Source organism: Monomorium pharaonis, chromosome 1 (genome assembly GCF_013373865.1).
Source record: "Monomorium pharaonis isolate MP-MQ-018 chromosome 1, ASM1337386v2, whole genome shotgun sequence".
In the NCBI taxonomy this organism is placed as follows: Eukaryota; Metazoa; Arthropoda; class Insecta; order Hymenoptera; family Formicidae; genus Monomorium; species Monomorium pharaonis.
The window spans coordinates 3,890,821-3,907,119 of NC_050467.1; the positions used below are offsets into that span (position 1 = coordinate 3,890,821).

Here is a 16,299-nt window from a genome sequence, read left to right on the forward strand (position 1 = left end):
GGGGTCGTTTCCACTCTTATCGCTATCGATAAGCCCCGTCGACGGATGTACGAATGGTTCGATAAGGGGAATTATCGAGCGGCAATTCGGTGCGGCGCGCGGCGCGGCGCACCAACGGACGCGAGACCCATCGAGAGCTCCGGTGTTTGATGCCAGAGAGATGTTTTCCTAGCGCGGAGCAGTTCCAGTCAAATCTCCAACAGTATCTTGTTCAAATTTGCATTATGTAACGTACCGTTGCCGATGGCTTTAATCTTTGAATTAGTGACATAGATATAACGTTTACTTAGACTCAATTTTCCCCAAAATATCTTTGGCAGAGAGATGTGTTGCTTCATTTACTCAAAGTGATTTTGTTCGACGATTAAAAAATCATGTCTGTGCTCTGAAAATTAATGAAATTATCAACAAACACACACACACACACACACTCTCTCTCTCTTTATCACATTAATGTATATTTAAAAAAATCATCTCTAAAACTGAGTAAAAATCTCAGCTACGTGCAAAGTCCCAGGCAAAATTTTCAGCCTTAATAATTAGGATAACAATGTTTGAAGTTGCAGGCGTGCAAATTAACTTTCGTATGTAACGATCTCTCCTGGCGTCGCGACGGGGGTAACGGCTAGCAATATTTAATATTGTTAGTTTAAAAGTTTCGCACTTTGCGGAGGAAAGTTTTGGAGCGACCCAAGCGAACCGAGTCGGCTCGGCACGATGCAAAGATTTCATTTTTGCAATAACAGACTTTTATGCGAGCGTTAAGAAGCGTCGGAGTGAATAAAAATACGTCGAGTAATTTCAGATTATTTTGCCCCGGCGCCGGGAAAGTCCTGGGTGGAATCGCGGGAGCCGAAGCATGGATTGAAGAGCGTAAGACGGGGATTGAAAGCCCCCGACTATAGAGGACTTTCCAGATTGGCTCGCCGAGATTATAAAGAAAAGAGAGACGGGGGACGCGTACGAAATTCTCCGGTGCACGGCCGCAGCTGCGGGGAATCAACGTTTGCACCTGCTCGGTGCCGGAGATACAGGCGAAGAGAAGCCCCGGGGCTGAAACTCGATTGCGCAAGAAGACTTGACATTGTGCATTGTCCATTGAATATATTTGAAAGGTGCCCAGATGCGAGGCCGCAGTGGATTCGTGAGGATCCAAACATCGGCATTACACGTATTTGCAAACTGATTTAAACTCGACAATCTCTTATGCCGCTATCAAGATTGACTTGTTTCTATATTAACAGCAATTACATGCGAATACAGAGACCTACACGCCATTTCAGAAGTTCTCTTAAAGTAAACGTTGTTTATCTAATTCCAACAATTTTATTAATTTTTATAGCGTTAATTGTTGTTACAATGTTATAAAAAGATATTTTCATAAGAGAGTTTTAAACGTTTTATTCAATTGTATAAATAGATCCATCATAAGCCTATTGTTTTATTTTTACGTGTTTAGATTAAACAAGCAATTAACCGGAATCAGAACAGATGGTGTATCACGCACGTCAAACGTAATTCTCTCCGCTGTCAGAGATTGAAGAGCTTTTAAAGACCGGATGTGGTTATACCTTCCCGAGAGTGCGCGTCGTGTTCGAATTTCGCTAAGTTACGACAGTAAACTTTGATATACTGCGATTGTGATTGTCGCGCGTTATTTTCTGGGAGCGTCACATATTATTCTCATAAAACGACGGTTCAATTTAATAGAGTTTCAAAACACAAACGCAAGAAATGTACATTATTAAGAACAAAAGTCAATATATGTTATATGGTCATTGACTTGTCCCGATAGCCTGTCTCTCTAATATTCTGTCTCGGATGGAGAACAGATGTCTGGGAAGTTGTCAAATGGTTCTTTAAAGGATCAGCGACCGCAGCAGGCAGGTGCGACGACCACCAGCTGCCGGTGTTCTTCACACAAGTATCCTCTTAACTCCAAACTAATTTCTTCTAAAGTCACAAAGCTCACATGTCTCCGCGACTATTTTTAGAATCATTAGGTCACGCGCTTTCTCGATACAAATTTTACAGAATTATGTAAATAATTAATAACGTAAAAATCGAAAATTACAGCATACCTTGGCGAACTGCGGAGGAATCTCGCGATGCCCTGAAAAAAAAAAAGAAGAGTTTAGTAGTAATAATTAAGTAAAAATAAATATAATATGAAATACTTAATAATATTCATTAACCGCTTAGTAACGGACAGGTTTCTATAAATTCCTAAATATTTGATTAATCAAACGTTTAATTAAAATTATTTTATCAAAGCTCGGTTATTAATAAAGTCTTTCTTTTCTCAGTGTAGGATGTTAACATCTATAAATTGTCAGGAAACAACTGTCCCGAAATATGTCTTGCGCAACGAGATGTGAAAGAAGAATTTGCCGCTGCTTGACGGCGTACACGAATTCGTGGAATGACAGCCGACGTTTCGTCAAGCGCCACGCTGCGCCAGATGCGGACTGTGTTGTTTTACTTTCTTGCCGGGCCAAAGTCGCGCTACGGCGCGGCGGGCCACTCCGAAATCAACTCTCGCACCTGTGCGTGGCACGATCCCGTGGCGTGGCCGGCAGGTTGCTCACCGCTCCGCGGAGTATGCAGGTAAATGCAACGCGCGCCCGGATGCACAAAGGTTACAAAGTGCCACCTGCCGAAAGCAACCCGGTGCGCGCCGCTGCAGGCGAGCAGCAGGCGGCCGGTGTGTAACTATATGTTCCTTTTTTTCCTTCCTACTTTCGTCCCTCTTTTCTTTTTTTTCTCCTCCTTCATTATCTCGCGACCACCGGCCCCGTACGTACGTAAAAAGAGCCCGGGGAACGAGCCGTGCCCGGCTAGCGATGGCCCCGCAACCGATACTTACGCGCAATTTTCGAGCACATCGCGTACAGAAGACTTGACGATCGGCGCGCGGCGTCCGAGGGTGCCGCGTCGCGGACACGTTAATAAGATTGCCGCAGGTCCCGCGGGAGAATTCAGCAGGCAAACAAGGATCGATCCGGAGGGCGAGCGAAGATACGGCGTACAAAGAAATCGCGATATCGCAAGCCGACCGACGAAGACGGAGACTTCATAAATCGTTGCGTTGAATATTCCAGGGCTTAGGGACATAAAAAATTAAGCTCTCGCTCGCCGACTTCAAAATGGAATATTCATCGAGGGGCAAGGGAGGGAAAAACGACAAAGATTTTTGTCCGCCGTACGTGAATATTCCGCGATGCACATCAAACGACGGGAGCTGCCCTTTTTCGCTCGCGGAAGTCTATCAGGCGATCGACGGTAAAGTCGAGGCTGCTGCCACACTTCCTGCTTCTGCCCTTTCCCTTTTCCCTCCCGTGGCAACGGTGGTCGTTCAACCCTCTCGCGCCGTTGATGTTACCCCCGGTGGTAGGTAAGGACCAATAAAAGTACAATAACTTATGTACCTTCATTTTTACTGCGAGGATCAAAGTGAAACCCTCGGTTAAATCGCGGCCAAAGTAAATAACGAGTACTAAATTGGGCGTAAAACTTATCTTACGTGCGTTTATCCGTTAACTCTCGAGGGCGCCGGCCAGCCAGGCGGAAGTTTAATAACTTGGTTAACAAAGGCATCGGTATCGACCCCTCGATATCGATCGGCAAGATACCGCACGTTAAGCTGGAAATTACAAGTCTCGCTCTCTCGCTCTTTCTCCGTTCGTGTGCAGGTGCATCGTTGCAATGTTGTTTACGATACCGACAGGATTTAAAGGGCAAAAGAAATTTAATTATTTCTCAGTATTGTTTAACGCAATGAACAGCGAATACGCGGTACAACCTGCACAAGTACGATCTGCTTATTCTGGGACGAAGCTTAGATCCTTTCGTTGCCCTGCTTCCGACGATAGACGGTTTGGGCTATTTGGTACCTCGTCTGCCAAAGAATGGCCTTTTGCCAAATTGAAAAAGTTACGTACAAACTTACGGTCAGAGTGATAGATTAATAGGAAAACGACGTGAGGAACGGTGCGCGACGCCAAAAAGTAATTCCACAGTAGCTTTATTTCAAACACGAGAAGAGAAGTCAACTCGTCTTCGGAAGAAAAAAATGACACGCCAAATTTCCTTCGCTTCCGTAACTTTTGCGTTCGTATTAATGTTAAGTAAGTAAAATGTATACATTAAATAAACGAACGATTAAGTAGATAACATTAAATGTGCCAAATTAAAGTTAACTTTAATATTAAATAAATACACGACAAAATTCTCAATTATTATTAATGTTGTAACGTTTCGGTGATTTTATAATAATCGATAAAAAAATCTAAGAATAAAAATATAATTATGATAATCATTATCATGTATTGCGAAAACATTAATTAACAGAAAATGTGAAACAATATTAGATATATATAAACTTCCTGTACCATCTGATAAAAAATACTCTATAATTTATATTTTCAAAATCTCACTTTTAGCTATTGTCCAAGAAATATTATCAAAAAATAATATGATGTGCCAGTATTGGTGACCTTCTTCTAAACAAGACAAAGTGGCTAACACCAGGTCATGTACGAGTTATCGCGTACGTCGCTTAACCACGAAGATTAGACCGCGTAGTTTTCACCTCTCCGAGAAAGAAAGAGAAAGAGCCCGCGAAGACAGCTAACGGCATCGTAATTCCGCAGGATTTTAACGACGGGCTGACTTACGAGCGACGCGTGAGCACGTGCGCGCACAACGGCCTCCTCTCGTAAATCAGGGGGGGCTAACTCTACGGGGGCGCGATCTAGACGCGTCGCGCACGTTCCACACAGCGAGATGGCACACCTCTTGCGCGACACAGGCCGCACGAACGACAAGTTGCGGCGGTAATTTCAGGACAGGACGAGCACGGCGGGGCCCGCGCGCCGACGTTTCGTCGTTCCTTTAATCGCACGATCTCGGGGTTAAGGAACCAGCCGGCAGAAAGATGGTTGCAGCAATCAGCGGCGCAGCAGCGGCTGCATTCGGGGGGTCACGTGCGTTGCGTGCGCGCCGGCCGGGGCTAGGGCGATGCACGCGGATGCACAAAGAGCTCAAGCCACGGAGCATGTCCGAAACGGGCCACCTGCCGACAGATGTTGAGTCTAGCGACCGAGACCCTGGCGCTGCTACTCTCCAGCCGGGGCTCTACCCGCCCCCTTCCCCTCCTCCTCCTTCTACCTGGCTCCGTGCCCTCTTTCTCTCTCCTTCTTCCCTCCTTGCTCCTGACGCGTCGGAACCTTCCGATTCTCCGCACCGGGAACCTTTGTCCGCCACTCCGCCTTATGTGAATCGCATCCCAGTACTCTCCACCTGCCTCTGGACCTCCTTCGGATCGTCGTGTTTTCTCTCCGGGTACAGTGCGCGTTCCGAGAAAGGTGTTCAGACAGTATTTTCGAGGCTTTTTAATCTTCAAGATCGAGACTTTTATTGAATTAATCGAAATTAATCCTTCAGGAATAAAGGTATCCGTACCTAAAAGACAACGCGCGTCAACATTTCTCGAAGATACAGACATTTTCCCCATATTTTTCCGCATCTCTCCGTAGTATCTCGCGCGCGATTTCTCCAGAAATGCGTGCAATCGCGCGAAGACCGACGTGAAGCATCCCGACAAACATTTAATTATTTTTCTGCGAAACGGCCGGAGGTTGGGGTTAATTATTGGAAAAACAATAGAGAGCCCAGAGAGAGAGAGAGAGATGGCGGGGGTCACGCGGAGGGAAGATGCGGTGCAAGGACAGCCGAGCTCAAGTGGGCAAACGGAGGAGAAAATAACCTAGGGTACGCGACGACGCCGGCAGCCTTTGTGTTTACCAGGGCCATCGCGTGACGCCCGCGTTCGCCTTCGCCCGTATATACCCGTGGCGCGGTTCGCGGATCCCTCGAGTGTGACCCGTAGGTGGATTTCTGTGCGCAGGCCGCACTAAATTAAATATTGCGTGCTTGAAAAAAATGGCAGTCGTCAACATCTGCAGACCTGCGTGGAAAGGACCTCGAGTCACGCGACGGACGATACATTTCTCTTTCTCTCCTTCTCCTCCCCGCGCGCCTCTCCCTTCGACGGACCCGATCGTTCCTCCCTTTTCACGTTTCGCGAGGTGTCATTGAACGAATTTCAGGCACGGCGTGCCTGGCTTTCTCTCTTTCTCTCCCTTCCTCTCTTTCTTCCTCCCTTCGGTCGTCGCACGGGCTTCGGCACAGGAAAACAAATTATTCCCCCCGCGCGAAGAGTATCATCGTAGATCTTTGCGATTCCTCTCGTGTTCGAGCCGCCGTCGAAATCCCACAACAACGGAAGAGAGGGTCGGTAAACGCGAGGAGGACAGGACAACAACATTGGAAAATGGCGCGAGTCACGCGACGGACTCGCTTACTACACTCGTACGGCTTTTGCTTGCTTGCTTGCTTGCTTGCTTGCTTTCTTTCCTTCTTTCGCCCCGGGAACGATCGCGAGTTCGTTTCGTTCGCAAGATGCCACCGTTTCCGGTGTGCGACAGCTGTCCTTCGCGCTGTCGCTCGACGAGATCCGACGTTGACGAAGACGTATCGATACGCCATCGTATTCTCCGATTTCTTGTTTGCGGTCGAAACGAGAAAGCGTTTTCACGAGAACGCCTACATGCGATAGAAAATTGGTCGACGATTGTAGTCCAATTAAGAGATAAATTATACGCTGCACGTACCGCTTATTATGCGTGCTTATCTGTCGACGCAAATAATTTTAACTTGTGCCGAATAATGACGCGTACTGCAAATAATCTTGATAACAAGTGCTCTTTCAAACAGCGGAACAAATTCCAAAAAAGAAAGATTCCAAAGAAATTCCTATGCGAATGCTGCGAGTTTTACTCGGCGAATTTTAACTCGGCAAATAAATGCAATAATTGAGATAAGACCGTAATATATAATATAATTAAAATCGGGAGAAAGTCAACGAATGGCGCAAAATTCTAGTGCTCAATAATGTCTCTCATGTAATTTTATATACATTTTCTAATTTCTGAACGAGATAATAATATTTCCGTTAAATATTTCTTTAGATTTTAATTCCGTTAGTGAATCGTAATAATCTATAAAACACATCTGTTATATATTTTCATATAAGTCATTAAAAAAATAAAACTATTAATTTCGCTAAAATTATCGCTCAAGTTCGCAGGAAGCTTAGAATTAGTATCTTTGTGCCTCGAAATTTTTATATTCCACATCGAAACGTATCCCCGTACCGAGACGTTAATTAAACTAATGCAGCCTTTTACGTTCTATCTCGTGGTCTCGAGCTAATCTCGATGTCCGTCTGATCTCGATGTCCGTCGCGTCAGCGCAATTTTCTGAACGACCAATTACGAAGCCGTTCGATGCTCCCCGCGCGATTAAAAGCGCGTATACTTCGGAATCGCGTTTCGCGTCGCCAATGGGAAGGAACGTCTGGAGGAGACAAGGAACGAGATCTTTTCCTCTCCGTTATACTTTCACTTTCTCTTACGGCAGCCTCCTCCATCGTGTTTTCCATTCCCCTGCTCCTTTGTCTGTCCCCTCCTCACCCTCCCCCCTTGGTCGAGATTCACCGGGTATACGACGCAGTCTCTCCGCCGTCTAGCCTGGAACCTAGGTATTATTTAGACTTTCACCGGTCGGAAATGCCCACCTCCTTGCCTTACATATTTGTTACTTCTGTGCCCTGTCGCCTCTCTCTTTCTTTTCGAAATGCATCGGTCATTGAGTTTGCAATTGTAAGAATGAAGTCATCGATTTGTACACAAAAGGCTAAAATATAAAAACGGCACGCGATTTCTGTCTCTCTTAATTTTAACTACAAAATTTCTCCTTTCACAATTACATAAAGACTAAACATAAAAGAGGGTGTATCTCTTCGGGAAATGGAAAAACAAAATTATAAAAATCATGCTACAATCTTAAGGGCCGTTCTCGTTTCTAGAGAAAATGCTTTAATGCCGAAGAGCACTTATCGGCTCGCAACCGGGAACCGTATACGTCGAGAATCGATTCCACAATACGTACGGAACACTTGTGCATCCTACGGTTAATACGTGTGCCATCTTCCCGCGTTCTCCAATCCGCTCGCGATTCACTCGGCCGGTCAGGAGATATTTCGAGATCGCGGAACCACTTTCCAATCTCGCTCGCGAGAAAGGCCGTCGGGCTCGTCTGGATTAATAGAGCGTGATCGGAGGAGGAAGGATCGATCGCGCGTTCCTCGTCTCGCTCGCCGTGTCTGGCGCAGTACGAATCGCGCGCGTAAAGAACCAAACAGCGTCTCTCTCCCCGGCGAGGATGACGCAAGGCGATGACGATGTCGCGACATAAATTTCGCAGATGACCCGTATCGTCATTGTTCGATCGGTGCAAAGGGGGGAAGGAAAAAGGCAGCGCATTAATTTGATCTTGTGCCGAAGTGAAAGGCCCTAATGAAGAATCATTAAAATCTCTGCCGGAGAGGCGATGCGTCGTAAAAAAAAAGAGAAAAAAAAGAAGGGCGATTCGGGGGGACTCGGATGCGCGGGTCTCCAGCGAGCGAAGGGTCAAAAGAAGGCGAGAGAGAAAGATTCGTGAAACCCAACGAGCGAGCGGTCGTAACATCCTCGGCCATTTCGACAAAGGGAGTAAGAGGAGACTGCGAGGCTCGCACACACAAGCGCCACGGCCACGTGCCGGGCAGGTGCGAGAGCGCATGAGGTTTCTCGAATAACAGTCGGCATTTATCTCCTCCCTTTCTCCTCCGCGACGCGTCTCGGCCGCGAGCGGGGCCACCTCCCCCTTTGTTCCCTCTCTGCATTCGTGCATTCGGGGTGTAGGAAAGAGAAGAAAGATAGGAACTCGGGCACAAATAGCGCGGAGTCGAATCGCTTAGAAAACTTCCAGCCGGGGAGATCCGGGGATCTCCGGGCCACTTCGCTGAAAGAAAACTAACGAGGTGGATTCGTCATCAAAGAAGAGGGATCACCGCGCGCGCGCGCGGGGCTATAGATCGTCCGGAACGAGAGGTGAGGGGCAGGAGAGGGACTAGGATCTTTTTATATTCGATTCTTCCCGAATCATCGAGCATGAATTCGAGATATGTCAAGGCCTTCGGCCCTTGCGCCCGGCCGCGTCTCTACGCCATCTCTACGCTGGGGCTCGTGCTCTCGATTCCGATCGATCGTGTCATTAGCCCCCGGGGCGACGACACGCTAGCTCGATAGTGATACGATAATTCGTAGTGAAAATCCACGCGCTTTATCTCTCGTACGCAGGAACGATATCGCGCGGAAATGCCTTTCACTTTCACGAAAGTTGACGAGTCTTTTCCGTTGATAAAATGTTAGGTAACTAAATTAAGTCGTTACGGGTGTCTGGTCGGGTGTCGGTTCGAGAAGCGACTCTAATGGAAAAAGAGAGAGACAGAGGGAGAGAAATGCAATTTGCTAAATGTTCTGTAACGTATATTCTCAATGGGCACTTTGTCAAAAGATACGCGGCGCAAAGGAGGGATGACGCAAAAGTATTATTTCGATGAAATTACAACTGAGATAACATTTGCAAAAGCGTTCGGGTAATTTCATCTCTACATTATATACGATATGTAATGATTGATCTGTGCTCTCTTTAAGGAAGCAAATGGATGACTCCGTATCTCTTGAATGGAATTTCACAGGAGGAATAAATATGCGGATTATAAAGATTTTAAAGTAAATTTCTCCGAGGAAGAGTTCTGATTTCCCTAAATAATATAATAAACTAACTAGGTACCGCGTACATGCGCGCGTGTATCAATTTTAATATCAAAGTTTGGAATGTAAATAACACTAAAAATAAAACGAAAAGAAAAATATTCACAAATATTTCACAAAAAATAAAATAAACATGAATGAAAGAGAGATTAAAAAGAGGCAGATGGAAAGCGCCTTTCGAAAGGATGACCTGATGGTGAGGCAACATATCGCAGGCACGATGAATTTATTTCTTCATCTGACTCGCGCTGGCTCGGTCACGAAAAGGGACGAGCGTCGGGGCAAAGGACCGGTAAAAGGGAATGGGGCGTAAGGGCACGTCGCGACGCGAACGTACAAGAAGAAAAAAGAGAGTGTGTGTGTGTGTGTGTGTGTGTGTGTGTGTGTGTGTGTGGAGCGCGCGCGGGAAAGGAGGTTGAGACGCGACGGGGCAACATCTGCCGGGTGCAACAATCTCGAACACCTGCCGTCTGGTAGTCGCGTGCTCTCGCACCCCAGGGAACAGGGTGGTGGAATAAGACGACGACCGAGCCGATCCTTGCCCTCGTAACTTACTTGAACGAGTCCGGACGGCGCGTTAAGGGGAACGAGCCAAGGACCGGTGCTACGTCGCGCTACGCACAATGGATCTGGCCAGACCGAATCGATTTCCAGCCACTGTCTGGCTGCGATTGTCATCCGCGGGATACAAGACGGTGCCGAAAGATTACTGATACTCGACAGCGCTAATCGTTTTTAGCTTTATATTGACGCGGAATAAAAACAGACGAGAGGCTCATCAAACGATTTCTTTTCTTTTTAGATTAAATTAAGTCAGAGTTAATAGCTCATAAAATTAATTTAGTTATTTGAAAGTTGCACGAACAAAAAACTAATGCGGTTAAAAGCTGTAGCAGTAAATTAAGTTAAATTAAAAGTTTATTTTGAAAAGAATCATTTATATATTAAATTAGTGGGTTATATTAATTATTGAATGTGATAATTTTGTAATTCTAAATAACAAAAACAATTACAATATCATTAAATAAATTATTTTATTTGTAAATTTATTTATAAGTTTATACAAATTAACTAGAAGAAATATTATTGTTTATGTAAGAATATATTCTTATTACAATTCATTTCTTATAATTGAATTTATAACTCTTAAGAAAAAAGTTATTAAGTTAAAGTTAAGTTTTAAAAATAACTGATTTAAGTTAATAATTCATTTAAAATTGAATTAAGTTAAAAGTTATTCATTTTTTAACCATTATTCGATTTTTAATTTCGGTAAATAGTATAGAGATACTTTGAATTACTATTGATAATGTCAAAATAGTCAATAATAATGATATTGAAACGTAAATAATTTCTATATGATATATTTGGTCTAAAGAGTTTCTAAAATAAATCGAGAAATATAAATAGCTAAATGGCCTAAAGCGTACAGACTTAGTTAGATAAGAAATACATACGTGCACATATAAAATTACACACCCACACACACACACACACATACACACACAAAACCTCATCTGATACGAAATTTGGACAATAACCAAATTGATTCCTTCCGACAAAATGTAATAATAATATAAATCGAGTGTGATGGTCGGATAAATAAAAAAGTCATATATACCGTAAAGATGTGAATATAATAATCTCATTTCACAGAAATAATAAGGTGTGAAGTAAGATTTTACATATTTCTTCCTTACAAAGTATCCGCGCTAAAGTCAGGTTTCTTCTCGGGTAATTACAGGTCAAGAAGCTTGTTAGAAGCCAGACCGTAGATTACAAGGCTCGCAAATGAAACATTGCAACAATTATCTGAAAGTATTCGATCGCCCAGGCGCTCATCGTCTACAAGTCTGCGCAAGAAACTAGATCAAGTGGACGATCGATCGCTCTACTTTTCCAGCGCGAGCAAACGGCGTAATAACCGCTAAGCGTATTTAGATAACGCTTCACTCGTGACGAAGGTTATTAGTCTATTAGCGGCCCGTTGTAGGCCAGCGGAACGTCGTCGTTAGGTATCCCAAGGCCGGTCTCGAAAGCACGTTTTATTAATCGATTAATCGGCCACCAGGAACCATCGGGTCGCGGCCGAGTCCCTTTCCCGTGTTGCGATGGTAATGGGCGGGAAACGGCTAATGGACACTCGGGGCACCGATCAATGGTCGCAAAATTACGACGACGCACGGATAATTCCCATTTTTCATCGGCCGTTATCGCGCTGATTAATCGCGACGCTAACGCTTTCGTGTCTGATTCGACAATTTTCTAGGAACGAGTTTCTCGCGCGAAACTGTTGGCTAAATTTTATGCACCGTGCGCAAGGCACGCGAGTAATAAAATCACTTTACCTCAGACCCGCGTAAAAACCGTCTGGAGAGCGAGCTTCTATCCTACGAAAAGACGGAGGGAAAGAGAAAGAGAGAGAGAAAGAAATAGAGCGAAAGAAAAAGAGGGAGAACGGAAAGAATTCCAAAGAGTTTTTCCCGCAGTTATAACATCGGAAAATTACTTCTCTCCCTTCTTATACATCCGACGCTTTTATTCGCGCGACCTCCTTCCCCGGCTTAGGTCGTCTCGCCGTGTGGCAAGACTTAATCCTGACCCTCGTCCACTAGACCGTCACACATAGAAAGGCCTATGTATAATTATTTCGGTACCCGGATCTATTATTATCGCACGGTACACGGGTACGAAGTAGCGGTCGACGAAAATTTCGTTGCCCGCCCCGTCGCCGGTGAACGACTCTCTCTCCCTCTCGGAAAGAAGATAGAGAGAAAAAGAGAGAGAGGGGGAGAGAGAGAGAGAGAGAGAGAGAGAGAGAGAGAGAGAGAGAGAGAGAGAGAGAGAGAGAGAGAGAGAAAGACGGGAAGAGACAAGAGGACGCACATCGGGGGATTCGTATAAGGAAAACTCATTACCGCAATGACATCTGCTCGGCGCAATAATCAATTTTCAATTTCCACGAGAGAGAAAGAGAGAGAGAGAGAGAGAGAGAGAGAGAGCGAGATCACTGCTATTTCCCGCGCGTTATTTCCCCTTTCTTTACTCAGCTAGGCGGGTAGCCGTGTCGTCACGCGACGAAATCGTAATGGTCACGGGAAGACAAAGCTTTTCGCGAGAGAGGAGAGCATACGCGACGAGACGAAGGGTACCTCACGGCAAACGCGTCTCTCACGCGATCTTTTCGAGAACGCGCACGTGATTCGGGCTCTCCTCCCATTTCGCGGTTTACCCGCGACGTTCCCTTTCTCTCCCCCCCTTTTTACCCTCTAAAAATACTGAGGCGACGCATAAGACGCGAAAAGCGCGACGCAGAATCTCTGACATCATCGGCATGCGCTCGACGGATCGGCGGTGAGGCCGGTCGGTCGGGCTTCCGAGACTCTTTTTAAAGGCGGGTTCACGTTATTTTTAGAAGCATTATTCAGGCCAGGTGGCACTGATTTAGCAGTTGCCGGTGTATTATTGGTGTACCATGCGCGCGCTCGCGCACACGAATCACACAGCGCAACGTAAAAGTGTGAGAGAGAGAGAGAGAGAGAGAGATGGGTCGGCGAAAGCGTCTCGTTTACTAATCGGATTGAGGGTGATTAAGTAATCTATAATTCGTACGTCAATTGCTTTTTCTGACGCCGTAAATGTCAGCGGCTAAATTTGCCGAGGAGGAGAATGACACCTCGACAAATGGAAAACGGCGTCGATAACGAGCGGCGAGTACTAAGCAATATAACGCAAATACACATGCGTTATATTCCTACTCTTTTATCGCGGCGTATTTTTATCTATACTGCCAAGAGCGCAAAAAACTATTACAATACTAAAATTCAAGGAAATCAGATCATCAAACTGATGAGATAAAACGAGCGCGCTTGTTTTTCTTCACGGTAACTTCGCTTCGACCTCGATTTAAGGCAAATTGGCTGGCAGTTATCTATGTTAAACCGTTGTTTTCGCAACCCCTTTAATTTACGTAGATGCACACCGTGACTTGGAGGCGATACACCTTTCCGTGCGCTCGGTATGTGTGCCATATCCTTGCACCACACTCGCGCGCGGCGGGGAAACTAGTTCAGTGAAACCTCGGTTGTAAACATCGTCGGAATCGAAGGTTGCATCCATTACTTAGGCCCCGTATTCGCAGCCGTTGTTAGCTCGAATCCCGTCTGGGAAGCATACCGCTCGGAGAACGGAGTGTCATATCTCGAGACACGGACAGTTCAATAGTCACATTTCAATTAGAGATTAATCGAGACTACGCTCAGCCGAGAAGCGGAACGATTACTCGTGGAACCTGATTTCATACCGCTAATTCTGGTTCAAACTATGTTCTATATTAATTAATCGCCAATCGTTAATTTTAGTTAGCTTATTGTTAGTATGACCTGAATGCGCTACATCGTTTCCAGTGAAATTTTAAAAACACTTTTGTCATAAATCTTTATATATATGTATGTAATATTGTAATAAAACAGATACACAAAATTAAAATACTTCTGTTTACGTAATACAGGCAATCCTTTGAGCTTTGAAAAGAAGAATAACTCGAAACAAAAGCGCTTGTCATTGCTATATTAATAAACATACATACTAAGATAGTCATTATCTGACATTATTATTTAGGGATATATACATGTAGCTCAGAAAGTTAAAATAAAAATTTGCAAGTCGAATAATTTTATCGACTTATGCAAATTTTCTAGGTTTATTTAAGTAAGTGCTCAATAAGTTATTGTCTTCGCTTTAAATGTTTGGTGAATAGACGCGAATGACATTTATTGCGCTCGCTAGACAATGAATCGATCAGAGTTTGGACTCACGCTCGAGTCCGTTTGTGCCAAATGACAGATTAATTCTAAAGTTTCGCGCTGCGAAGGGATTTCTCGTAGTTGCGCCTAAATGAGAATGAACCTGGTTTATTCTCGGGGCATTTCGGGTTGTTTCGGACCGCCAGAAGTGTCTCGGGGCTCTCTCCACCATGTGTATTCGACCGCTGAGCATTTTCGACGTTACACAGTACCAACAGCGGCCCGAGTTGGTTGGCGAGTCGATGTGGACAGTGTCCGAAATTAAGTCTCGGACCACCCGGAAACTCACGGCGGGACACGTATTAATGTAATGTCCACGCGGATGCGGACATTGTCGTAAAAATAACGCTCGTGTCGTTCCTGCGGACACTGGCAAATTGAAAAATGATCGTCGAACGGGAAAGGAAGCCGCCCCCGGTGTGTCTGCGGGAGTAAATTTTTTCGTAATGCCCGTGGAGAAAAAGAAGAAAAAGTAAAGGCGCACGAGCGATCGTGCGTGCATCTTCGCGAGGAAGTGGAGTGTATATACTTAAAAAAATAATATCCGATATAATCCCTTTTGCCGCGCGACGTTGACGTATGGCGTGCGAGAAAACACAATATTTTTATCGCGCTTATACTAATATTTTAGGAGCGCATTCTCGCTCCTTGAGATTTCGCCGACGTCGAAATTGTCCCGAGCTGTCTTTCGGAAAGTGTCATTAAGCGAACATCTTTCCCCTTTCACGTATTTCCCGCTTGGACGTCGCGCCTCTTGAGTCTAATTCCGATCCCCGTTAGGCCAAACGATTTTTTAATACATGTTGTGACTACATAAATAGATATTCATAAAATATGCAAAAACAACTCATTTCTTATACTTTGGAAATTGGTGTTAAACGTCTTGATGTTTGCTAGTTGTGAATCGTATTAATGTTTCGTTTAGTAGAGAAACGTATACTCCTATACGTCCCGTCCAATTTTGTGACCCGAACGCCTGTCGCGTTATCGCAAAGCGAGTTGATAGTCCGAACGAAGTCACGGACGCTCTCGCGATTTCGCTTAACACCTATCACCGGTGTATCCGAGACGAGCGGTTTTCCGCTCTGAAATTAGCATAGTGCTGGCGATAATGAATTCGTGATACATAATTTTCACAAACGCGCGCTGCAACGTCGCATGAACGCACCGGTTATCATTTTTATGCTGAACACCCATATGTACTTGGGAATCCGATTAGTTCTCTTATAATAAACACACATATCGCGCTGTTTAATGAACACTGACAACTCCGATAAATCGCGGTAATGACTTTCATAAGCTAGTAGAATACTTGGTTACCGCTATAAAATTACCGGAAATGCTTTCCTAATGTAATAAAGAAAAAAGATAACTTTTTATTATTAATTGAAAAAGCTACAATATTTGTATAAGTTCTATTATATAACTTTTTATGATTCTTGCGATACAATTCGATTGTACTTTATTGACTCAATCATAAATATATTTCATCTGTCTATTTTTCATTTAAAATTTGATTTTTAAAAACTCTAAAAATTCACGAACATATCTTCAAGTTATTAGAACAAATATCTGTACAAGTTGTGAAAAAAATTAAAGGTTACACCGTTTAATTATCCTTGAAATTTCGAGAAAACTTTCATACTTCGGAATCGGTCGGACGCGGAATGATATTAGACCTTAAGGCATAATAAACATTTGCAGGAAAAAAAAATGATACTCGAAAAGATACGATCACGCGATGTCTGTCTCTCATTATTCTACATGACCAT

The 16,299-nt window shown here is 44.5% G+C and overlaps 1 protein-coding gene across 2 annotated transcripts in view; it reads right to left on the reverse strand.

The window, feature by feature from the left end:
* LOC105829835 (3-phosphoinositide-dependent protein kinase 1) overlaps positions 1–16,299 on the reverse strand; it is a 343,579-nt gene that overhangs the window by 181,639 nt on the left and 145,641 nt on the right. For both annotated transcript variants that reach the window (XM_036286043.1, XM_036286033.1), the window contains exon 2: positions 2,082–2,113. The gene's annotated coding sequence lies outside the window, so the exon portion shown is untranslated. The remainder of the gene's footprint in view (positions 1–2,081; positions 2,114–16,299) is intronic.